At 34.0% G+C, this 26,584-nt stretch overlaps 1 long non-coding RNA gene across 1 annotated transcript; it reads left to right on the top strand.

Moving 5' to 3' along the window:
- Positions 1-1,319: 1,319 nt before the first annotated feature.
- On the top strand, positions 1,320-23,724 carry LOC126966623 (uncharacterized). The gene is made up of 3 exons (XR_007729761.1): positions 1,320-1,624; positions 8,005-8,065; positions 23,395-23,724. It is a non-coding gene; the product is annotated as an uncharacterized LOC126966623 (long non-coding RNA).
- The last annotated feature ends 2,860 nt before the right edge of the window (positions 23,725-26,584 follow it).

The following is a 26,584-nucleotide window of genomic DNA, read 5'->3' as shown; positions in this document are numbered from 1 at the left end:
TCATACTGTTATCACAAATGGATAGCGTCTTCTCCAGGAAGGTATATAATATTGTGAAGGTTTTGTATATATTTTTCTATACATGAATTGTAATTGTTAGATGTTTAGTAAAAAAAAAGCCGTCTGGGAGCTTTCAATGAAGACGCTGTCTATGCCTTTCCTTTCCTCCTTCCTCAATGTCCTTTGAGATAGAACATAATAATGTATGGTGGAATTGTGTACCTTTTAAAGTTCTACACGAACAGTGTCTGCCGCATTGGAACATTCGATTTGTGAACAAGATATAAATATCTTGATCTATATCAGGATGTGGGATGATCCTCCGTTGTGCCGGTTTCAAGAAATTTTCTTCTGTGTACTACCAAACTCTGGGATGTAAGTACTTGCGCCGTGTTTTCAGGTCGAAACAAGAAAAAAGCAGACACCTACTAATATAAAAGGCAGGTGTCGCTCCTGTATGGTCCATGAGTGCCTTGAAAAGCTGATCGTAGTTGGGAACACTGAAGGCAAACGAGCCCACGGATTGTCCGCTACCAGATGGAGCGAACAAGTGAAAGGCCCCACCCTCAAGTAATTTCTACTTCGTTGTCAGAGAAGCAATGGACAGGCACTGATGGAGGCAGATCATAAGCTGTATCATAGCATTCTCAGCCAACGATTCTTACTGATGAGAGAGCGACGAGAGATCGCTCCTGTGATTCTGTCGGTCTTGCAAGATAGAATGAGCGGCGGTGCCTCGTCATTGTAAAAATTATATTCTTTGGGCGGTGCTCACTTTCCAATAGCCATCAGTGATCAGTTGATCAGACTTGGAGACTCGCACGTCCTTTTCATTTTGGCAACTTATTTTTAAAATTTGGTTATATATTAGCGCAAAGGTCAAATGAAATATCATTATAGATATATTTTGCCATTTGTTTGTGGCATGACACTCATTGGCACTATTTTCTACGATTTTACAAAGTTAACTACCCTTTCAAGTCTAACTACCCTCAAAATTAAATTAAATTTTAAGAATATGTAGCTATATATCAATAAGTACGTGTTAAAATATTATTACGTCTCTAAATAACTCGTCTGTTTATAGAAAGAACTATATTAAATACATAATAAATTTAAAATTTCTAAATTATTAATGTATACATAATTGTTCAAGAAAACGAGCTAAAGGCGCCAACACTCGTTTGTCCACTCTCCACACCCACGACCGCGGTCCAAAGTCCAATGTTAGTAAACACAAAATCGTATGTTTCCGACAAACTTCGGGAGTCTTCGTATCAAAACAAAGCTTGCTTGCTCGCCTCGCCGGCATAATAAAGTCAAAACTACGTGAGCAACAAGTCACAATTCACAGCATAATATTTCACAATACAACGACCATAGCATTATTATTTAACAGACGTTTGAGCATTCAGGATACAAGTATTATAGAGATATTAAATCTTATGATTTAAAGAGAAATCTAGAATATTCTAAAGCAACATGAATTCCAGTAAAGAAGTTGCGAAAGATCAGAACAAAACAAATACTGGATACTCGTGGAGTTATTTATTTAACTCGAGGAAGAGGACAACAAGTGAAAATAGTGTTTCATCAAACTGTTCTAATTCATCGACGGAGTCAGGTAAGCGACCTGTTTATTAATTCGATTGAATTTATTTGTGTCTTTTAAGTCAATCTTCTTACAAAGATAGGTACCTAACTGTTACTAGGTAATGGTTATTCGATTGATTATGTCTTAATAAATAAAATATCATACCTCCTTTGTCATAAAGTATTCAGTTAGGTTTGTTATTACATATTTCAATGTTTTTTTATAATAAATCAATAGGAACGAATGTTAAAAAAATATATGATATATAGATGGGTAGGTGTCAAAATAATATTAATTTTATGAATTTATACATGATTTTTTTATTAAATCCACAAAAGTAATAAGTAGGTGCCCAAGTGTGAATACAAACATGTCGAGATAATGTTTTATAGACGATATACAAAATTAAGGGTAGGTACCTACCTACTACATTCGTCACCATTACATATATACAATATAAATAGATACATTGTAGAAAAAGAAATATCAAATATATTAATATAATAATTAAAAAAATATAAATTTAGTACAAACCAAATTTTAAGATTTTATATTGTCTGTCTAATGTCTACACGGATGAGAAAAAAAACTCGTTTTTACTCATTCGTTAAATTCCTGGAATGATACTCATGGAATTTCCTGAAAACTATTGAATAACCAATATAAACATTATATTTATGCATTATAAAAGCAACAATTTCAACTTACCTATTAATTATTTAACTTGAACGTTAATTTTTATAAGCATAGCTACAAGCTTATGTTAATTAGTTAATTGTGTATAATTAATCATCAATCTAATGGTTTATTGTATCAAAACATTATGAAATATTTTATAAATGTTCTACAAATTAGATGAAAGAAAAAAAAAATAATTAATTTAATGTTAGTAAACGAGTTGTATGAGAGATATATACAAAACTAATGACTTTTATAATATTATAGTGTTGATTTCATCTTTTAGCACTAAGGTGATTTCTATTAAAAGAACGAAACTATCCTCTAACGTCTGTTCCCAATATACTATCTACAGATAGAGATAAATTACTACTTTCTACTGTCAGTATTTAGCTGTCAATAATCTGAAGCTATCCCAATATACCCGATAGTCAATCTTATTGCCTTATATTGAGACGCGTTAATTGAAATTTCCATACAAACTTCTATCGCTGGCAAGCGTACGTCGCGGTCGTCCCATTGACAGACAGCGTGTACGGATAAGGTGAGTTACCGTCGATAAATTTATTGGGGCAGAAAAGTCAACGATAGTGACGATTTTATCTCAAGTAAGAGATAGACTCAATATTGGCAACGGCTGTTAGTAGAGTTGCCAGTTAGTACTCTACAATAGTGTATTTTACCGTATATCATGTACTCTTTAATCTCACATTAATAGAGTATGCTAAAATACTTTTTTTTACACAATTCTTTTAGAACCATAAATAATTGTTATGTGCTGCAAAAAGAAAAAAAAAATTATCTCTAACATATAAAATTCTCGTGTCATGGTGTTAAACATTGAACTCCTCCGAAACGGTTTGACCGATTCTCATGAGTGCATATTGGGTAGGTCTGAGAATCGGACAACATCTATTTTTTATCCCCCTAAATGTTAAGGGTGGTCCACACGATTTTTTTTTTGATTTTTTCGACATTTTTTTAAATTTGTTTGATTGTGAGTCAGCTTTAAAAAATACACACAACTTCAAACTTTCACCCATCTACGATCAACAGTTACTTTTGTATCGCGATTTTAATATCAGTAATACAACGTTTGCTGGGTCAGCTAGTAAAAATATAAAATAAATGATACTCTTTTTTGGAAGTCCGTACTCTTTATTTACCTCTTTTAAAATCAGATCTTCTCTATTTCTTTTAATAAAAGCTGTCAACCTCAAGTTACATTTTCGGGAACGAATTATATCTGCACCATTGTATTGTGTTAGCAAAATAAACATCCCTAGCCAAAAGTAAAAGACATGTATTTAAAAGTCGTGACACAGAGCGTCTGTTAAACTCACGAGTCACGACCCATTATCTATGTCAATATTCTATATTGGCTTTACCACATGACCAAGTTTGTAATATTCATTTATAACTCTAATTTATTTTGTTTTGGCATAATGACATTATATCTGTCTAATATTATCAATAAGTATTTATATATAAAGTCTCGAGTAGATATTGTTTACGCGCAATGAATCGTATCTTTTTTACATTTTCATTGATTTTAAACTAGTATGTAAACCTAATTAATTTTCAAAAGTAGAAGTGTTCTAAGCTACTCTAAAGTAAAGCCGGACCGCAGTCGCGTTGCGGTTGACGTCGCTTCACGTCGCTAGACCAGGGGTGGGACAGACGCCTTAAAGTGACGTTTTCAGAAGACTGTAGTGCCATCTGTTAGTTGGCCCGAAAATGAAAGCTTTGGAAGCTGTCACTCGCTTTGACACCTTTCAGCTTCTTTCTTCTTTGTGTTACATCCCAGTGCCCACTGGTCATAAAATGGCGGCTACGTCTGTCTAGCGTTTGCGCATGTATGTAGCTCTCGTGTTCCATTTTGCATATTTACACTACTAAATCTATCCGTTATGATCTATGTTGTGACAAAATTAGATAACTAACTGTACGCGCAATTTTAACATGGGAAAAAATTGCAATACCTACATTAAAAAGTAGAGTTATTTATTTAATTGTGTCAGAACATTAAAAATAAATTTTATAATTTCGAGCTTATATATAGTTATAGCGCAGCAAGCGGCGCGTCGCTTGATGCGCGTCAAAATATTCTCTCGGAGGCAGCTCTGCCGCTACGCGCAGTGACGCGGCAAACTCTGCAGCACTGCTCTGGTGCGACATGCACCAGACGCGCAGCAAGCGGCGCGTCGCTTGATGCGCGTCAAGATATTCTCTCGGAGGCAGCTCTGCCGCTACGCGCAGTGACGCGGCAAACTCTGCAGCACTGCTCTGGTGCGACATGCACCAGACGCGCAGCAAGCGGCGCGTCGCTTGATGCGCGTCAAAATATTCTCTCGGAGGCAGCTCTGCCGCTACGCGCAGTGACGCGGCAAACTCTGCAGCACTGCTCTGGTGCGACATGCACCAGACGCGCAGCAAGCGGCGCGTCGCTTGATGCGCGTCAAAATATTCTCTCGGAGGCAGCTCTGCCGCTACGCGCAGTGACGCGGCAAACTCTGCAGCACTGCTCTGGTGCGACATGCACCATTCAAAATGATAGAAATAATATTTTGACGCTTTGTGCTGCGCCGCGCAGCGCCGTGGTTATGCATTCCGGCCTTTGCTCTACAAAAAATGCAGGTAACAGCATAGTCTTACAATATACTAGCGTATAGACAAACAAAGTTTGCTAAACAGAAGAACCTCTCTAGAGGAGATACAGAAAGATAGAAAAGAGAAGCAAATCTTTTGATAATGTAACCGATTTTAATTGACAAGTCGTACACAGTCAGTCACGCTAGGCATTAGCTCTTCAGTATTTTAAATGTTTAACTAACTAAGAACTAGCTTACAAGCTATATTCAAAGTCCATGATTAGCAGAATGTAAAAACGTATAATTTATAATAGCAGTAACTGGCTTGTTGATGTCATATTAATTATAGAAAGGGCAACACTTACCTAACTCAACATTAAGTGATCTACTCCTTGTACCTCGTTAGTCACAGGTCATGTTATTATAATAATAATATTGACACACTCTTACACAAATTATCTTGCTTCAAACTAGGCAGAGCCTGTACTATGGGTACAAGACAACTATATATTTAATACAACATACAACAACAACAATATTTATTACAAATATATATTTTCACGACCTGTATAGCAGAGTGGTTAGCGATCCTACTTACTAAGCTAGAGGTCCCGGGTTCGAATCCCGGTAGGTGCAAGCATTTATATGATGAATATGGATGTTTGTTTCCGAGTCATGGATGTTTTAATGTATTTATGTATGTTTATATGAATTTATGTATGTTTAAGTAAGTATATTGTATTAAATATATCATTGTCTTGTAACCCATAACACAGACTATATATGCTTAACTTGGGGCAAAATAATTTGTGTAAAGTGTGTCAATATTATATTATACTATATAATTACATAAACATACATATATACAAATAAACATCCATGACTCAGAAACAAACATTCATATTCATCATATAAATGATTGCACCGCACCTTCCGGCGTCTTTTTCTGCCGTGAAGCAGTAATGTGTAAGCATTATTGTGTATCGGTCTGAAGGGCGCCATAGCTAGAGAAATTACTGGACAAATTTTTAACATCTTAAGTCTCAAGGTGACTAGCGCAATCGTAGTGCCACTGAGAATTCTTGGGTTTTTCAAGAATTATGTGCAGCACTACATTGTAATGGGCAGGGTGTTTCAATTACCATCAGCTGAACGTCCTGCTTGTCTCGTCCCTTGCTGCCATGAAAAAATATTAAGTATTTTAAATATAGTTGATATAAGCATTGATAATAGTTATCAATAAATTCTCAAGATGAAGTAGAAAAAAAATCTTAAAAGTAACTTGTCACAAGCCAGACGCAAGTAAAGACCAATTAATGAACTTAAAAATGAATATTATTTCATGAAATTGCAAATTTTATTGTTCACAAAATTAATAATGGATTTTTAACTTTAACTGCTTTAGAGTATTTTTACCTTTTCTTACGTGTAGCTTCAATTTACATGAGTCATGGTCTTTTAAAACAATTCATTCATTCTTCATTCGAAAATCATTTGATGTATATTCTTATATTTAGAATATTCAAATAAAAATATTTTTGAACGTCAAAAAACCACCACCCATTCGAAAGTTTTAGGTATCAGACCTGAGAAGAACGGGTGCAAGAAACTCAGCGGGAGCCTTCTATTTTTATAAAATTTCGTAACAATCAAAGGGGTTATTCCAAAATAGGCCATGTCTTTGTAATTGTTACAGATACATATAATTTATAGCCTGACAGCGGTCGCCCTAATCTTTTTTGATGGAATAGTAGACCAAACGAGCGTTAAGTGATCACCGCCGCCAATCTGTGGTATCATTAAGAAAGTTATTTATGTTATAGTAACCTTTAAAACATGAACGTTTCTTAACAATTCTTTTGAATTTCCTAAAACAGTTGTTTTGAACATTTTCTGGGAGCATTTTGTAAAAGCAAATCAAATCAAAATCAGTTTACCTACCACACCTAGTGTAGAGTAGGTCACGGAAATGAAACTTATGAATGTCAAAAAAAAATATTTTTCTTATTGAATCTACCGCTACTTCGTTGAGGGTTGAGCTAATGAGAAGAAGTAGCAAGAAACTCATTGCCACTCTTTTATATCAAGATTTACATTTAAGTACATCGATTTAAAAATCATTTCAAATTACAATATAATATGTAAAATGTAAAATGATGCAACAGACACACTCAAACGTCAAATAGTCAATGTCTTACACAAGTAAGTCAAAAAAGTAAATGTAAATTAATACAAAAGTTATTGAGTACAGTAGCTGCATCATCCACATACACCTTAAATAAATAAATAAGGTATTCTGTGAGCATTTTGTAAGCGATTATAAATAAATAAATATGTATATATCCATACATATATATACACACACATAGGTACATCGCCCAACAAAAAACTTACGAACGCGACTTAGCCGAGTAGTAGCCATATCAAGTTTGTTTTTTTTTCTACATTTTGTAAATTGTTATGATTGTCAAAATATTTACTTTTAATAAGTTTAATTCTCCATTTTTTAATCCACTTAACTACTGTGTTAACCGCTTTTTGAACCTTCTTTGCTGCCTCTTTATGGGTACTACCCACGCCCATTAAAGCATTATTATCGGCAAAGATAGCAACAGGGTTATTTTCTATTTCAGGATTGTCATTTGTGTATAGTAGGTACAAGACCTGACCTAATACACTTCCCTGAGGCAATCCAGCTTTTATCTCCCTAATTTCTGAATAGAAATCCTTTTGTCGAATCCTAAATATCTATTGGTAATATAAGTTTTTTAGAATATCTTCAAATGATTTTGGTAAAGTCATCCTTAGCTTGTAAAGCCAGCGCTAGATCCAAAAATATTGTGGTGCAGACCTCTTTGTTTTCTAAAGCTTTTTTTTGATATTGAAAATTCTATACACTTGATGCAGTTGAGTGTTTTTCTCGGAAACCAAACTGATGGTCTGGAATCAGATTTTTAATCTCTATTATAAGATTTAGCCGTTTAAGTAGCAACTTCTCAAAAAACTTGGACATTACAGGAAGCAGGGAAATTAGCCTGTATGATGCTGTTTGATTCTGTTGTTTTCTTGGTTTGTTATTGTATGTATTAAATAAATAATACGTAAATAATAATGATGTGTAATACCTTATTAATCTTTTAGGTACTCTTGGAGGACTCCAGCGGCAGACGAGTAAAAATAATGATGAATATCTTTGGATGATGTAAGTGGAACTTTATGATATATATGTTTATTATGTTTCTACGGTTTCTAGCCTTATATTGTGACGCTAGGATCAGTCAGTGTTCCAATTTTGTCTGTGTTTTCAGGCTTATTGTATTTTCTTTATTTTTCGCATTTGTAGTATTACCGGCTACATACATATTATGGCTACTTTATAGCTAATACTCCCATCGTCTGTCCGTCGGCTGTATCTGATTGCAATCAATAGTTAGATGGGATTAACGGCAACGTCAACGTCAATTCAACGTCCATCTTAGATCCACCATCTGGATGTGTGGCGGTCCTCCACAGTGCGGTTTTCAAGGAGCTTTCTTCCACGTACTACAAAGCTGTGGAATGAGCTTCCTTGTGCGGTGTTTCCGGAACGATACGACATGGGTACCTTCAAAAAAAGCGCGTACACCTTCCTTAAAGGCCGGCAACGCTCCTGTGTTTCCACTGGTGTTGCAAGAGATTGTGGGCGGCGGTGATCACTTAACAACAGGTGACCCGTACGCTCGTTTGTCCTCTATCTATTCCATAAAAAAAAAACTGAACTTTTGATATTTTTGTAAACAGTTAGCGATTTGCATCACTTCCGGGAATTGTTCAAAATTTGCTGCGTTTGTTATTTGATTGTTTTTCATTCAGAAGTGTGTTCAGTAAAGGGGAGTGATTAAAACTAGTTTCTTTTAATTATCTTAAAATATCCGTGTACGTAGGTACATACTATATTTTATACTATTGGGAGAATTAGTAAATGTTACTCATGAAGTAGAGTTACGTTAATGTATTTACACACAGTAAGACAATAATAAGAAACAGAGATAATTAGAGGATTATGTTAATATTAAATAATACATGAAGGTGTAAAGTTAACAACTTTATAACTACTTTCGATACAGATTACACAATATATAAATATTATTTGTAGATTTATATATATTTGCTAGCTGACCCAGCAAACGTTGTATTGCCGATATTAAAATCGCCATACAAAGTAACTGTTGATCGTAGATGGGTGAAAATTTGAAGTTGTATGTATTTTTTAATGCTTACTCATAATCAAACAAATTTAAAAAAATGTGTAAAAAAACTAAACAATAAAAATTTACCCTTAGGGACCACCCTTATTTAGGGGGACGAAAAATAGATGTTGTCCGATTCTCAAACCTACCCAATATGCACTCAAAATTTCATGAGAATCGGTCAAGCCGCTTCGCTGGAGTTCAATGTTTAACACCATGACACGAGAATTTTATATATTAGATTTGCAATTTCTAAGGAATTAAATTGTCATATTATGCTATCTTGTATTGTTCAAGAGGTAAAAGACTGACAGATTGATAGATCGTTAGTTAATATAATACACCCATATAATTTAAGATTATTTTTATTTGTAAATGAACTAAAGTCCCTATTTGTGAAAACAATTTCGATCGAAATCGGAACTCAGAATGAATCCGTTCGTTTTGCTCGCGTTTGGTTTTCTTATCGTTCAGCCTGTAACTTGTTTATTCAATCTCCGTTACTGATTTCTATGTGATTGAAACTTTAACAAACAATATCCGCATCCTCATTCCGAATTCGTATGACTTTTAATCTCGAAGGATTTAAAAACAATTTTAGTACCTATTTAGGTACAGTACCTTTTGAATACATGGGATAAAAAGTACTTTTTAATAAAATGGAATTCATATCCTCCCTTTTTAAAAAAGTCGCTTCGAGAAGTCTGCGAACACCCCAGGGGTTTCTCAACTTCTGGAAGAAGCTGCGCTGGTTGGAATAACTGACCAACACTGGATGCAAAATGGACCCAACTAAATGGCTTATTTGCGGAGCCTCTTGACCATCCATTACTTCCATTTTTTAAACACGGTTGAAAATAAGTGGCATAGGTAGTATTTTAATATTAAATACTATTATTTTGTAGATATATGTGGTTCCTTAACGAATAACGTATGTGCAATAATTACAGTTGAACCCATTAAACTTAACCATTATAACTGCTAGAACTCAGGTCACTTAATTGTTATCAATAATTATCTACGGGTCGATGTATATTAAAATAACTCTGTATACTGGAAACTAATGTAATAACTCCTACTTATGTAATATAACTATGTATATACCTACCACTACAATTATTACTATTATTTCAAGCACTATCGAAACAACAGCTCTTTTCAAAAACGATTTATTATATATTTTCAATTTGGATTTCTTCTTGGTGTTTACTGTAACCTGTCCAAAACTAATATTTTTGTAGGAACATAACATCGCAATTTTGCTTGTAACTCTTCAATTCTTAGGACCAAATTGACGATACTAGGCTTAATCTTTTTTATGCTATCCGGATATTTGAGTCACCTACCGTAACGTCGTTATGGTCAAGTTATTGTCGTAGTAAAATATGATGTTCAATGGAACTCCTTAACGACTTGCAGTAAGGGTGCGATCTGTTGCAGAACTGTCTGTAATAAAATTGCAGTATTGCTGTATAGTGTAGTTCAGATTCACTAAAAATAAAAATTCAAAAATAACAATAATCGTTACTAGAAGAAGATTTATGATTTAGATTGTATTTATTAATTAGATTGTATAAAAATACGCAATTATTTTTATACTTTTAGTGCATCTTATATCTATTGTTTTGGAATTGTGTTTTTGAAGTCGGTTGTTTTATTGTTAAATTTATTTTAAAAGACCTAGTGAACAATTATTAGCAATATTGTATTTTGTGTATTGTGAACGGCTTACAAGAACGTGAACACTTACATACTAGTGCTATTTACACGTTAATCGTTACCAAGTGATAATAGTTGATACTCATTTACATCGCAAATATGTAAAACCTACTATTTTTCAGCTTTCCCGTACACGAGATATATAAATATATTTATTTGAGAATTAGTTTCTCTCTTTAAAGGTTACCTTGACTTATTAAATCCAGATTAGAACGTAAAGAAGTAACAAATATAAACACAAGCCAATAAGTAAAAATACAAACTTTGCTCTTTATAATATGAGTGTGATTTTTGATTAGAAACGTAAAAAACATCCGACTGAACAGATCTTGATCGGAAAATAGGGACAGACTGACGAACGTAAAAGTTATAGCAACCCGCTTTTTAATATGGGTTTAAAAAATACCTAACTGCTACTCCACTGATGTCACTGTCCAAGTCGGGTTCTAAATTCAAAATACGCAGCTGAAACTGAAATGGTGTTTACATTGCTGCCTATTGACCAATAATATTTAAAACAACTGGAGTAAACGCAGAAATGTATAGACATAGCTGTCGAAGGTTATTATGGTGTCATTTGTGGCATGTGCCATATTTAGACTTTGATTGTCTATATGTATAGAACGTCATTGCAGATAACAAAAAACTTTAAACTGATATTGAAAGTACGTTACCGAATCAGTAAAATGACATCATTTACTTTTTAAAAATCAAACGAGAAGTATACAAAATTGTGTACTTACTAAGAAATAATAAAATAAAAATATTTTTAAGGCGAAGGGTAAACAGAAAACAAGGTGTTTTTAGACAAGTTTTGGGTAAAAATATAGGATTTGGAGCTATGAACACTACTTTATCCTTTACACATACCCTTAAGTCTTACTTGTAGGTTGCTAATGCTTATTGTTGGTTAAATTTAAAAGTTAGCACTCCAGACCTATTATGAACTACCAGTTTTCTTTGCAGTTAAACAAGTTTTTTCTCGGCATCAAGCATTTGTTTAGTATACTACTATCATAAAAGTTGTCCTTATAGATTTTACTTTTTTGTTGTAGGTACATTTATTCATATTAGTAATCAATAATGAGGATTGTAAGCAATTAAGCAGTTTGCGCCTGTTAAAATGTTACATTTTCGACCCTAGAATTTTGAAAATATTGGCATTGTTATATAGGAGTCGTGAACTCATATCGCTCAAGGTCGCCGGCATTTAGTGTCGCCTTAAAAAGCTTAAATACATGCCTTGGTTGAATAGATATTGGTTGAAATTTAAAATTAACATCAATTCATGCCTTAACGACGATAGATGAAAAAATTATATAAATTAACATCATTCTTCTTTTGCAAATTGAAAAATGGAATAATTTTATCAAATTACTGTATTGCCATCAGTCCTCGTTAAATCTACCAAGTTTGGAACGACATCTGGCCGTTTAAAGTGGGTCAAAATTGCGCCCAAATGAGTCGGTTACAAACAAACATACATACAGGTGAAGTTAATAAAAAGCATGTAAAAATTATTCGATTAAAAGATAGTTTTGTTGCCTTGTTAGGAAACTGAAGCCTTTCTACAAATCTCATTCTAAATGTATGGGAGTGTTTAACATCAAAATACTTCTCGTTTGATTTTTAAAACGTTATTGATGTCATTTAAGTGATTAGGTAACTTACTTTCGATATCAGTTTCACGTTTTTTGATATCTGTAAGAGTTACGAAATCATCGCCTGGTCACACAACTATTACATCCTTTATACCTGAACATAGTGGTGTTCAGGTATATACATATATACACGTGTAAGTCTGTATCTATATGTTATAACTCCTGAAAATAATTTCATAAAACTTTAATTTTGTAATTAAATTGTTAATATATTATTGTATTATGGAGATAATCGAAGTAAGTAATTTATTACTGTTTCATCTGTTCTTAAGTATTTCCAGATCACAAGGGAAAATATCGGATATTCGAAGCAATGGTCTTTAATTAAATAAATAAACATACTCCTTTAAAACTTACGGTTTCTTATTACATCTAAGTCGAAGTTTCAAAATTGTTAGTACTAAGGTGGTTAATCCGGAATTTTAGACTCTCGTCCGGATCTCTAACTTTTCCGGATTTTATGATCAATTAGATGGAATATAATAATGAAACAACATATGTATATCAAAAAGTCTTCAATTTTTAGGTGAAATGAAATCTACACGAGACCAACTAAAAAGTCCGGACTTCTAACTAAATGCAAGGCCACACAAAAAATCACATTGTACCTAACAAAGATGACATTGACATTTGTGACATATATTATGTTATAACCAAAGAGAATTTAAACACTTCCTAAGAATAATTTCATAATACTTTTTTAATACATTTAGTAATATTAAGGGTATGTTCCGATTAGCACTGCGAGCACTGCACAGTGCTATCACTGTAGAAAAATTCGTTCAGTTAGGGACTGCCAGTATACACTGTCGCAGTACCCTAGGGAAATATATGACGTCATAAATCGACGCCATATTCTACTGCGAGCACTGGCGTTTTCGTGGTAAGGTACTCGCAGTACTTTGACCACGTGATCAGTCAAAACCACTCGAGTGCCTAAAATATTAATTAAAATATTTTTAATTTGACAGTACTCCAACAAAAGGTTTTTTAATGAACTAGTAAACTAATACACTCATTTGAATGCTGCGTCAAAAAATGCGGCTGACAGTATACGGGATTGCGTTTCGTTTTAAATAGTAACAAGTATAACTGGCTATAAAGGAACGGCTTCACAGTATACTAAATTGACGTCACACTGTACAGTGGTCGCAATGCATATCGGAACATACCCTAAAGACCACGCAACGAACAAAGAGAATGTCAATAAATAGACTGCGAAACTTGATATATAAGTGAAAGTCAACTGAAAGCAATTAAAAAAAATATACTTACGTACTTAATCGAAAGGAATTTGTGCGTCATAACAAGAGGTCATGGATACTCGCGTGCAGTAATAGCAAAACACGTAGACGAATTTCAAGTAGCAGCTTTTTGAAGAGAAATTGCAAATACTTATTATGACAGTAATCACGACCATCATGTTCACGAAGCATCCTTACACAAATAATGAATCCAATATACGATAATTTATATTTATATAGTTATATTATTTATTACTTTCTATGAAATAATTTATATTATTTAAACACGATTCATATATTGGATGCAACACCAACTAATTTGTTATGTTTATCATAGCCATTGTAAAACAATCTATTTGTTTGAAAAGAGTGGCCGTTGAGTTTCTTATATGTTCTTCCCACGAGCTCTACTTTTTCCGAACATATGGTAGATTCAGTAATTTTTAAGAAATATTTTAATTAAATTAAATTACGGCCCCCATCAAATCAAACACAATATTTGTTTGCGCATATAGCAACAAGTTGCAGTCAACCCACATTCTGTGAAAGCCAACTATAAATAATTTAATCTATTTACGAATAAATATATATATACGTCATCACACGCCATGCGGGCAACTAGTGGTGACTGATTTAAAAAACAAAATGGCGGAATCATGTGACACGAGTACCAGTAAGACATTGCTTCGAGTAACCACAACTAGAGCCATCTATGACTTGATGTACGTAATAAAAGGACGGTTACTGAAGGGACATTGATTTTAGTACTAAGCTGGGGACAAGAATTGTAAAATTAATAAAAATATATTATTCCGTTTAATTCTATTACGATTTATTAGATATTAAAGGGAAAACTATTGTAGATTAATAATATTAGCCTTTAATGGCATGCTTCATAAAGTTTTTGAAACAATGCGATAAAAATTTACAGCAGAGCCTGTGGGGACACTGAGATTTTATATGGAGAAAGTAATGAGATCCCCTAAGTTACCACTAAAATAAAAGTATTTGTTATGGATTCGGTCAAATTTAAATTAGATAATACAGCTATCTATTCTAGCTTCACTATATAGTAATAAAATATTTAAACTTTTTGCATATTTTGGAGATTTCTATTTTTTTGTAATGAGGACATGAATAGTTGATTGACCCATATATATACACGGCCGCTAAGCAATCTTGGGAAGACAATACTGCTGAGTGCCACGCCGTACGCCGCCAATATGTGCGAGTAAATTAGTTGCGCCGCACCGTCTGTTTCGTCAATCTTTTTGTATGTACCAACTGTAACGCCAAACCCAGATATGCTCTGGTAAGTAGTTATTTAGTATAGAGATATTACAAATGAGCGATGAGCGGGAGAGCCATAGCCTTCTTTATAAAACAATAAAGCAACGGACAAACCTGCGCGACAAACGCAACTATTATATGCCTCTTTATAATAATGTATAAACAGCAAAAAGGTATTTAGACAAAAAATATTGTATACGACTGAAACCGCCGGGTATGGGGTATGATAGGTACTAAAGAATCATTAAGAGAAAAATTTAAAGAAATAAACATTTTGAATGTTGCTTCTCAATATATTCTTGTTCTATATGTTCATAAGCACATTGAGGAATTTGCTAAAAACTGTGACAATCATAATGTTAACACGAGGAACAAACATAAACTTGTTATGCCTACTACTCGGTTAAGTCTTTTATTGGGCGATGTATATGCTTCTATAATATGAAAATGTACAAAATAAATGTGTTTCGAAATTTAAAAGAATTGTTAAGAAACATTTGTGTGGGAAAAGTTTCTATAGCATAAACGATTTTCTTAATGATACGATAGTAGTATCTCGTATATTAGAAATTACATCAAAAAGAATTCTAAAGGATTCAATTTTGAGAAAATAAATGCCTTTTATGCCTTTTTATGCCTTTAACCACAGACTGGGCATGAAGCGAACACCCTCAGGCTCTTTAATTAAAAATGTGTACCATATTAAATTTTAATCCATATTTTTATTAAAAAAAGCCCGCTGAGTTTCTTGCGGCCGTTCTTCTCAGGTCCGAGGCAGTCTATTTTGAATAGGTGGTAGTTTTTGACGTTCAAAAATTGATTTTGAATCCTATTTTAAAAAAATATTTGAATTTGATACCCTCGCAACATAAATATCGTGTTTAATCCATTTATTTTGCAAACACATCATTTGTTTTGCTATATTTGCAACCCACTGACCCCATTTCGATATAGATAGATAAAATGTCTAATGTAATTTGCATTTGTATAAACTTAACAATTCATATGTGTGTCACCCGATTGTCACTAAGCCTCGTGTGAGTATTATCTTTTTATCTTATCCTGACGTAAGGCGTTCGAAGCTTAATAGTTGCAACCTAAGATAATAATTTATACATCTAGATAAGAGCCTCTTGCTGCTAGACAACCGATGAAAACAGGCCAGGTTTATTACTTTATTGTACGGATCAAGCTACGAAATTAGTCCTTTTGTTACTTTTTAATTATTAACAAAATTCAATTGTTCGTCGGGAGCATACGCAATCCCGTACGTCGTTTAATATTACACTAATTGTCATATTTTAGGCTGCGTGACGTCACGATAGATAGGTGGTGGTAGATGGCCGTTAGGGCAGTAAACTCCTCGAATGGCGACCACGTACCGGAAGACGCAGTGTTGGTAGGCCCCCACAAGATGGACCAACGATCTGGTCAAGATCGCCGGAATACGTTGGATGAGGCAGCGCAGGACAGACCGTCGTGAAGATCTTTGGGGGAGGCCTTTGTCCAGCAGTGGACGTCTTCCGGCTGATGATGATGACGTCACGATAACTTTTGGAATAAAACGTCACAAGGACGAATTGAAAAGAGCAAAGTAGTGCGTATTAAGTTGTGAATTACGTGGTAGGAATTAAAAGTTATGAATATACGTATTCGAAAGGAATTCCTACGTCATGAGAACAGGTCATGGATATTCGCGTGTAGGTAGTAATTAATTTTTGTGTGACGTCAGGCCGTCGTTAGTTCGCAAACTGGGTGATGGTATAAAGTGTCTGCTTGGACCTGACATCAATAAGATAGCGGCCTGTTCCTGTTAAAACTAGGGTTGCCATTTTGCCAACCGTACTCTGAAATAGAGTATAGTTCTCTGTATCATGTAGGCGTTCTCTATAATCTATAACACTAATAGAGTATGCTAAAACACTCCTTTTAACACAATTCTTATAAAAACCATGAAGAGTTGTTATGTGCTGCAAAAAGTACAAAAAATACCTTCTTAAAAATATAAAATAAATGGTACTCTTTTTTGGAAGTCTGTTCTCATTATTTACCTCCTTTGAAATCAGATCCACGGCGCCTATTTCTGCCGTGAAGCAGTATTGTGTAAGCTTTACTGTGTTTCGGCCTGAAGGGCGTCGTAGCTAGTGAAATTATTGGGCACATGAGACTTAACATGTTATGTCTCAAGGTGACGAGTGCAGTAGTGTAGTGCAATTCAGAATTTTTGAGGTTTTTCAGGATGAGTGGCACTGCATTGTAATTGGCAGGGCGTATCAGTTACCATCAGCTGAACGTCCTGCTCGTCTAATCCCTTATTTTCGTTAAAAAAAAGTACTCTATATCTTCTAATAAAAGGTGGCAACCCTAATTTAAACACACGGGGATTATAAAACAAAAATATCTCGGTCATACTCGAAAACAAAAAATAAAAACTTTATATTTATTTTGATCTCTGTTTACACAAAGAAATCGTTTTAAAAGTAGTAAATAATTAACAAATTAAACGTACTAATATTTAGTATTTTCTTTGATTAACGCGACTGCTACAGATTTAAATAAAATACTTTTTAAAGATTTAAAACGCTTACTAATTATATTTGAATTTCTTGATATTTGTTCAAATTGAAATAAAAATTAGATTAGATTATTTAGAGGCACGAATAATCAACACGGACTCGTACGTACATGAAGCCCTCCAGGGAATCACGATGGATCACATTGCAATACCTCCTTCCAATTGGCAAACCTTCCTATTTACTCTGAGTTCCTGGTAACTGTAACATGATGAGCCGTAACGGTCTAATGGCTGTAACCAAAAAAAAAGGGTAATAAATAATAAAATTGCTACATTTTAAAAGGTAAACCATATGTAAGATGTTATGTTTTATATAGCTCAAGGAATGTTTTGAAGGGGTCCGGAGCCGATTGCAAAATGTGAGCTTAACAGCAATAATGGTGCAAGAAGGTCAACCAGTTATGCCTAAACTGCATCGAGCATATATCGTGCTCCCACTCATGTATATACAAAAACAACATGTGAGAACGAGACGGAGCGAGTAAAGTAGACGGCCCTCGCCACAAGATGTCGAAACCTTAGCTTGCGTTCGCGCCACGCTATTTTGCACTGCGTACAAGTCAGTACACATTTGGACCACACTTCAATAATATTGTGAATATTAGTTGAAAGTGACAGTGATTATAGCAGCGAACACGTGTTATTGTGACCCCTGGATTTGCGGTCATCACTTCTGTTGTTTCGGTTAGCTACTAATTATTTTTAACATTAATTAATGTTTAACATACAGTAATAAAAACATGACGCTAAAAGTGGACAAGTGTGACTGACTTGTGCATCGTGTTTTGTTAATAAACGGTTAATTATACAAAAACCTAATCAAATAATGCAATGTAGTTGCACTTGCATTATATCAATATTTTTGTTGGTGATTTCACACTCCAAAAAACTCGTAATGTAAGAATAGCATATTTTTTTATTTATGTCAATTTAATTACTTTCATGCTGACGTTATTTAACGTTTATTAAAATGTTAGGTTAACCAATAATAATGTATAGGCTTAGCAATAACAACCCACGTTTGATTGCAAAACTATTAGATTTATATGGATGTTGCCCGACTTTACTACCAGAACTAGTTAGGTAGGTACAAACTTAATGATTTTAGGTCTGAACTTTATGGTTATATGCCCTTCAGGTTATTGCCTACGTTAATTTTCAATTTGATACCTCTAATCATTTCTTAGCAAAATGTTCCTTTTTCTTTAAGCGGTACAGTTGGTAAAGTCTAGCACACATTATTGTAAATCAAATCAATTGAACACAATATTGTGTTGCAATCAAAATATGTTAGTTTATATTACTAAGCATCAACTCATTACGAACCGGTTTCCCTAATATTTCAATAATCGTTAAATAACGTCGATACTGTTATTTTAAAAGTTATTAAAATATCATAAATTATAAATCTAATTAATGTTTAAAAGTGTAAGAAGTTCTAATGATCCTATAAAATATGTCACTAGCCAAAAATATTTATCTTATCTTCACTTAAATGCGGAATTCTTAAATTAATAGACTTTTTCAGTTTTTTTTAATAATAGTATTTAAAATGGATAAGTTATCGTCATAGTTTGCTTTAAAGATTAACGATAAAACTAGTTTCCTTATTTGCGATTGTTTAACCACGTGTATTTATTTAGTGGATATACATTTATTATTGTTTATACAAACATAAAGTCAAAGTCTCATATACTTATAAATAGCTGACACCGCAAACGTTGTTTTGCCATATAAATTATTTTTAGAGTTAGACCCTTTCTTGGACATTGCGTGGTTGAGTGGGTGTGTGGGTTCGTGATACGACAAACTATATATGTAAACCTTCCTTGAGCTTCAACGAATCTATTACAAAAGATTTCATTGAGTTCGGTCGAATAGTTTAGGAGTTATTAGGGAACATACAAACATACATTCTCTTTTATATATATAGATAGATAGATTTTTTTACACTTTGCCAATACAATAATTTATCCTTCAAAATATATATCTATATAATTAATGATAATAACATTTACATAAAGTAAAGGTCAAAACAATTAAAAACCATTATCAATTATTATAAACATAAAAAAGCAACAACTTAACAAAATAACATGGAAAAAGAGTTATTTAACAGTATCACTTCAAACAGTTATATCACTGTATCATATTAAAAACCGTAAAATTCGCTTTTAATATGACTTTAAAATCTGATATCTAATAACAATGCAAAATATCTCAATAACTGTCTGGAGTAAATAGTTTTCTTTGTTTCTCGACTTAAATAGGTCAATAAATATGGTTGGTACAGGAATGTCATGTAGATAATTTTACACTTTTTATTCATTTATATTACTTTGCCTATTTAATATTAGAAAATTTATTGAAGTAGGCGTTACTTTGCGGAAATCCATAATTATCCAAATGATTTGAGTTTTCTTTAGTGTTAATTCCGCCAATATTTTGTCTTTAAACACTTTTTTTTGGCACGAGACTCTTGTGTCTCGTGCCAGATTTTGGCGAGTCAACACGTCCTGAGGCTGCCTCGTGTAGAGGCGAAACACATGTCGAATTGTTTAAAAACAAAATATTGGCGGAATTAACACTAAAGAAAACTCAAATCATTTGGATATTTAATATTACATTAATATCTTTAACAGAATTAACACTGATAAACCTTGAATGTATTATTTTATATAAAAAAAACACTTGATTAAATTAACAATAAGGAAACCATTGTCTAATCAATATTCGAGCACGGACCCACTAGCAATTCTAATCACCAGTATGACTTACTATGTATTGTAAACATAAGTTGACCTCTAAGCTAAGTTAGTGTTGAAGGTTAAAATCAGTTTATTTTTTAACTTCAAACACTTATTGTGATATGTAAATGATTTTTGATACCACATAATTTAAAAAAAAATCAAAAGTATAAAATTATTTTTAAAAATGTAGAGTTCTTCGAACCAGTGGCTACTTTGCATAGGATGCCGCCTAGATTATGGGTGCCCTAACGACGCCTATTTTTGCCGTGAAGCAGTAATGTGTAAACATTACTGTGTTTCGGTCTGAAGGGCGCCGAAGCTAGTGAAATTACTGGGCAAATGAGACTTAACATCTTATGTCTCAAGGTGACGAGCGCAATTGTATTTGAAAAACTCAAAAATCATGAGCGGCACTGCATTGTTTTGGGTACGGCGTATCAATTACCGTCAGCTGAACGCGTCGTTCTCGTACCTTATTTTCATTAAAAAAAAAAATCAGTTTCAAAAGTGTCATTGAGCTAATTGAATACTTCAATGAAACGTGTTTTAAAGTTAGCATTCGGTATACGAGCAACAAAAAGTTTCTGCAATAAAAATGAATTTGTCGAGTCACACAGAGTGCACACACACTGCTGGCATCGCGAGTGAAAGAAGAAAGTAAGAAAATATATTTATTGACAAATATGGATACATAAAAATACAAAATTAGCAGCACTTTCCGGTCTAGACATGCCTGTATCGCGGAAAACAAGTGAACATACAAATACAATTAAGTTACAAAATCGGTTCATGAGTGAGCTTCAAATTAAATTTTTAAATGAGTTCTGAAAATATTTGATAGAAGTAAAGTAAAATTAATATAAGTAATATGTTATAAGTAACCATTATCTATGTGTTTAAGCACGTACAAAATATTTATTTATGATTTGAGTAGTGATCTGACAGAGTATGTGTGAGTGTGCGTGTGTGATGTGTTTGTGTGAGTGTGCGTTTTGAAAAATCTTAGTGGGTTATTTTGAGCAAGTTTTCTGTAGAGTCGTAGTCTACGGAATGCAGTATATGAAGTGAAATGTTTCCATTTTATGTTTGGCATCCTTGCTAGGACGAAAACTGATTCTACAGTCTCTTACGTTTTTTATTTTCAACTAGCTTTTACCTGCGACTTCGCCCGCGTTGAATAGTTACCATGGGCAGTTTTGTTTTATTTTTTAGGATACTTTTCAAATAATACACATACAAACTGCTCTATCCGCTGCTGGTGGCGCTCTTCTATGATACAGCGGATATTCCTTGTCATTGTGGACAGTCTCTTTAATAGTATTTACCTGTGAACTTTTATCTCCTATTTCAGCCCCAAGTAGGTCAAAGTTAAAAAGATGCTCGAACAAATTTTTATCAAATGTTTCTTATCAAGAGCCTAAATATAGTTTCATGGTTTTATCTTCGATAATGACGAATTTCTATACAAACTGCCATCCCCTATTTCAACCCCTCCATTTTTTTTTTTTTTGCAATAAAATTTAGCCTATGTTCTTTTTCAAGCTCTAGACTGTCTCTGTTCTAGATTTCATCAAAATCAGTTGGGTGGTTTAGGCGTGAATGCGTAACAAACAAACTTACATTCACATTTATAATATTAGTAGGGATGAGCTCTTTAGTAAATGGGATGTTTTATCAGGAGAGAAATGAAACAATGATTTGTTAGCAACAATTACCTTTAGAATGTTTGTCAGTGCGTTTGTGTTAGCTTATTTCAGAAACTGCTATCGAATAGGCTTCTGTTCTGGTTAGAATATAACAACAAACACTAAGAGGAAAGGTGAATAATATCCGCCCTAGGTACACTGTCTGTTTCTTACTTTTCAACAAGGATAACACACTGCTTTTTTTATAAGAAAAAGTGAGGAAAAGTTACGCCCTGCCTATATTGCAATGCAGTGACTCTCAGTAGGCCTATTCTCGTAACAAAACGAGAATAGGATCGAAGCGACTTTATATTTAAATTTCGAATTCTTGTAACAACAATTGGGAGATGCTTATATTGCAAAATTTTAACGTTTGGTTGAGTTAACACCTTAAAATATTATCTAATAGAGCATAGATAACCCTTTTTATACTACTAAAAATATTAAAATAAATATTTTAGTTTTCTTAGAACAATATTGGTAACTTCGAGCGAGCTTGTCGTTCAAAAGTCGTTGACGCGCAACTCCGATCCAGTTACAGTTCAGTCAACGTTGTAGGGAAATGATAGGAGCGTACCAATGTAGAGCAAAACCTGGATAGGATCGAAACTGAACTTCAACGACTTTGAAATTACCAGAATTGCACCGCAGGTTTCTTGAATAATCCAAAGTTGCGCTCGATATTTTGAAATATACTTACCTAAGTTCTCATTGGAAACTTCGAGGGTACAAATATTACCCCATCCTCTGTACAGTCCAGATCTAGCGTAATACAATTTTGTAGCCTACTGTGAAGCATGCTTTTCGGGCAAAAATTTAACATGCACCGTCGACTATAGGACGTCGAAGAGTTTTGGCGAATATTTCTCGATCTCCGGCAAAATACGTAGTTTAAATGTATTGAAAGCTGGTTCACCCGAATGCAAAAGTAGATTGGGGATGGAGGGCTATATTTTGCAAAGTTGTCAAGAAACTTTTTGTAATTTTTTTTTTTCATTTAACTATATTAGTCGTATTTTATCTAGCACCTTACGTGGGCTTTGTTTCAGTTAACCTTAAGAAACTATGTAATGTAAACTTGTTTTAAAATTAAGTTATTAAGTTGTGTTAAACTTGTTTAAATTAAATAGGGTGCAAATGTTACACCATCTTCCGTATAGGCCAGATTTAGCGTCATGCAATTGCCCACTGTGAGAAATGCTAAATTTTTTTATAAAAAATTCTCATTAAACTTTTTGATATTTTTTTTTTCATTAAACTATATTAGTTGTGTTTTGTCTAGCGCCTCGAGTGGACGTCATCTCAGTTAACTTTAAGAAACTCTGTGACTTGTTTATATATTATTTCCATTATAATTAAAGGCTCTCTTGTGTTTCAGATGGCGATCATAATTGCACACGAAACGAGTTCTATATACGACTTCTGTAAGAGTCCTAGGGTATTACTTTGATATAGTTTAACATGGTACTACAGGGGAGACGATAAAATGGAACAGATATCTTTTCTGCCGACATGGTTCTTGGTTGCATGGCTCGGATCAATCTTACTCTTCAGCCCTTTTGCAATAATCTTTGTGCTATGTCTGCCCCAACTTCCCCTCCTAGTCGTAAGAAGGTTTTGTCATATACCTTTTGAATATATTTAAGTTAATGCTATGTGTAAATATTTTGTAAATAATATTAAGGATTAAATGCATAATTTTAATTTTTATCGTATTTATTTATTTGATTGCTATTGCACAAGTAATAACCTTAATGACCAGAGCTGATAAGGATAAGATAAAATAGCGGCATGTATTGAAAGAATTGTCTATTAACATGACAATCACCCGCAATGGATTCAAATTCAAAAATTTTTATTCAAAATAGGATTCAAAATCACTTATTAAACGTCAAAAACTACCACCCATTCAAAAGAGACTGTCTCAGCCCTGAGAAGAATGGGCGCAAGAAACTCAGCGGTCTTTTTTATATAAAATTATGTATTACAATGTGATTTCGTACAATAAACATTTATAATAAAAGAGCCTGAGGGTGTTCGCTTTATTCCCAGTCCGTGGTGTCATTAAGAAAATCGTTTATGCTATAGTAACCTTTCCCACATAAACGTTTTTTAACAATTATTTTAAATTTCGTAACACATTTGTTTTGTACATTATCTGGGATCATATTGTAGAAGCATATACATCGCCCAATAAAAGACTTACTAACTCGACCCAACCTTGTAGTAGGCATAACAAGTTTGTTTGTTCCTCGTGTTAACATAATGAATGTCACAGTTTCTAGAAAATTCCTCAATGTGCTTATGAACATACCTACAGAACAGATAAAAAGTATTTAATATGCTAAAACTAGGCAATAATACCAGAAATGATTAAATACTGTTAAGGCGACACTAAATGCCAGCGACCTTGAGTGATATGAGTTCACGGCTGCCGGCCCGCCATCTATGTAACAAAACCAATATTTTCAAAATTCTTGCGTGGAAAGCAGTTTATATGCTTACAATCCTCGTTATTCACTACTAATCTGAATAAATGAACCTACACAAAAAAGTACAAGCTATAAGAATAACTTTTCTGAGAGAAGTACGAAAAATATGCGTCACGCCATGCCAAAAAACTTGTTTAACTTCAAAGAAAAGTGGTAATTCAAAAAGGCTCGGCAGTGTTAACTATAACCAAGAGCAAGCATTAGCAACTTACAAATAAGACTTAAGGATATGTGTAACAGGATTAAGTAGTGTTCATAGCTCGAAATGCTATACTTTCACCACAAAACTTGTCTAAAAACGCCATGTTTGCGTGTTTTCTGCTTACTCTTCGCCTTAAAGCCAGTATTCGCTGAAATCCACCGCTGTTTATTGCGAAGTTATTTTGCTGGACGACAGTCAGCAAAAAGTCGGCAGATTGCAAACGATACTTTCTAAATGGCTATTCTTGAAGTGTGCTAGGACTTGTCATTATTAAGATGGCGACATGTCCCTTTTGCAACGTTTAACCATCCTTCTATCATTAAATCAAACTAGCTTCGGTGGTGCAATAGGCAGAATAGTTGCTCCTTATCACGGTGCCACCGGTTCGATCCTCGCCTGGGGCTCGTTTGTAATACTTTTCCATAGAAAAATAGTTAGTTGACTCACATCATGGGAAATAAACACCTTTGACAAGAGATGTTTTGCTGGACTTTGAGCGAGTATGCTCTTAGCTTCATTGTCTCTATTTTGTATTGGTAGGGCAATACTGCTGTGCTTCCACGTAGACATTAACACCTAACCTAAAGCAACATGATAATATTCCTGTGATTACCTACCAGCAGGTAAGAAGCCAATAGTCCAATTGATTGCGAAACTGACTGGCAGTGGGCAAGGCACATAATTCGACGGACAGATGGCCGTTGGGGCAGTAAAGTCCTCGAATGGCGATCACGTACCCGGAAGACGCAGTGTTGGTAGGCTCCCCACAAGATGAACCGACGATCTGGTCGGCCGGAATACGTTGGATGAGTACAGCGCAGGACCGTTCGTCGTGGAAATCTTTAGGGGAGGCTTTTGTCCAGCAGTGGACGTCTTCCGGCTGATGATGATGAGGCAAGAAGCAGATGAGAGATGTGGAGGAACAATGTCCTGTTGCGGTAAGTTTAATTTAAATCTAAATAATATCGCATGGGCCGTTTCTATTAATCAGATTCTTTCCAAATCTTCAGAAATAGTTCTCATTATCTATCTACTGAGTTAAGCAAAACAATAAACTCGAATGGGCTAATTCTCATGAAAGATCTCTTCGTTTGTTTTTACGACAGAATAAATATTATGCTCTAGAAAAAAGTAACAGATAATCGGATTGTTACGCATTAATTGTCTTTGAAGTGACCCCATTTTGAACGAGTTCAAACGTTGTTTCTTAACATGGCTTATGACACAAGTAACCTATTACTATCTTGTTAGTAACGGACTTAAAAATAAATGAGTTTTCAATAAGTTTATTTAAACTAGGGTTTGCTTTCGTATTTTCATACTATGATGCAGATATGCGACAAGTTTTCTACAGGATTTTTTTTATGAGTTTAAGAGAATCGTCCTCTTTTATATTATTATATTTCAGTTTTTTTATGGACGAGAAGGACGAACGAGCGTACCACCTGATGCTAATTGACAGAGACGTGAATATCATATAGGCAATAAGGCAGTGCCTACCTCGTTATGAACCTAAATAAATATAGTGTTTTAGTTAATTTAGTTTAATTTCGTTCCGTTATTTTATAACCGAACATTAAACAATCTAATAAGATTTTTCCTCACGCTGGATACTAAATACCTACGGTAAGCAATCTATACGTTGCACATTCCAAAGCTCTACTACTCTCAATCAATCTCTACACTCAATACTAGTCGTAACTAGTAAGATATACCTATATATGCTTACCTTGCTAAAAATCTAATGCACGCCCCTGTTATTTGATCACCCGCGCCTTCCATATTCTCTTGCAATACCAGAGGAATCACAGGAGCGTTGACGGCCTTTAGAAAGGTGTACACGCTTTTTTGAAGGTACCCATGTCGTATCGTCC

This window comes from Leptidea sinapis, chromosome 10 (genome assembly GCF_905404315.1).
Source record: "Leptidea sinapis chromosome 10, ilLepSina1.1, whole genome shotgun sequence".
In the NCBI taxonomy this organism is placed as follows: Eukaryota; Metazoa; Arthropoda; class Insecta; order Lepidoptera; family Pieridae; genus Leptidea; species Leptidea sinapis.
This window is presented reverse-complemented; position numbering and strand designations above follow the sequence as displayed.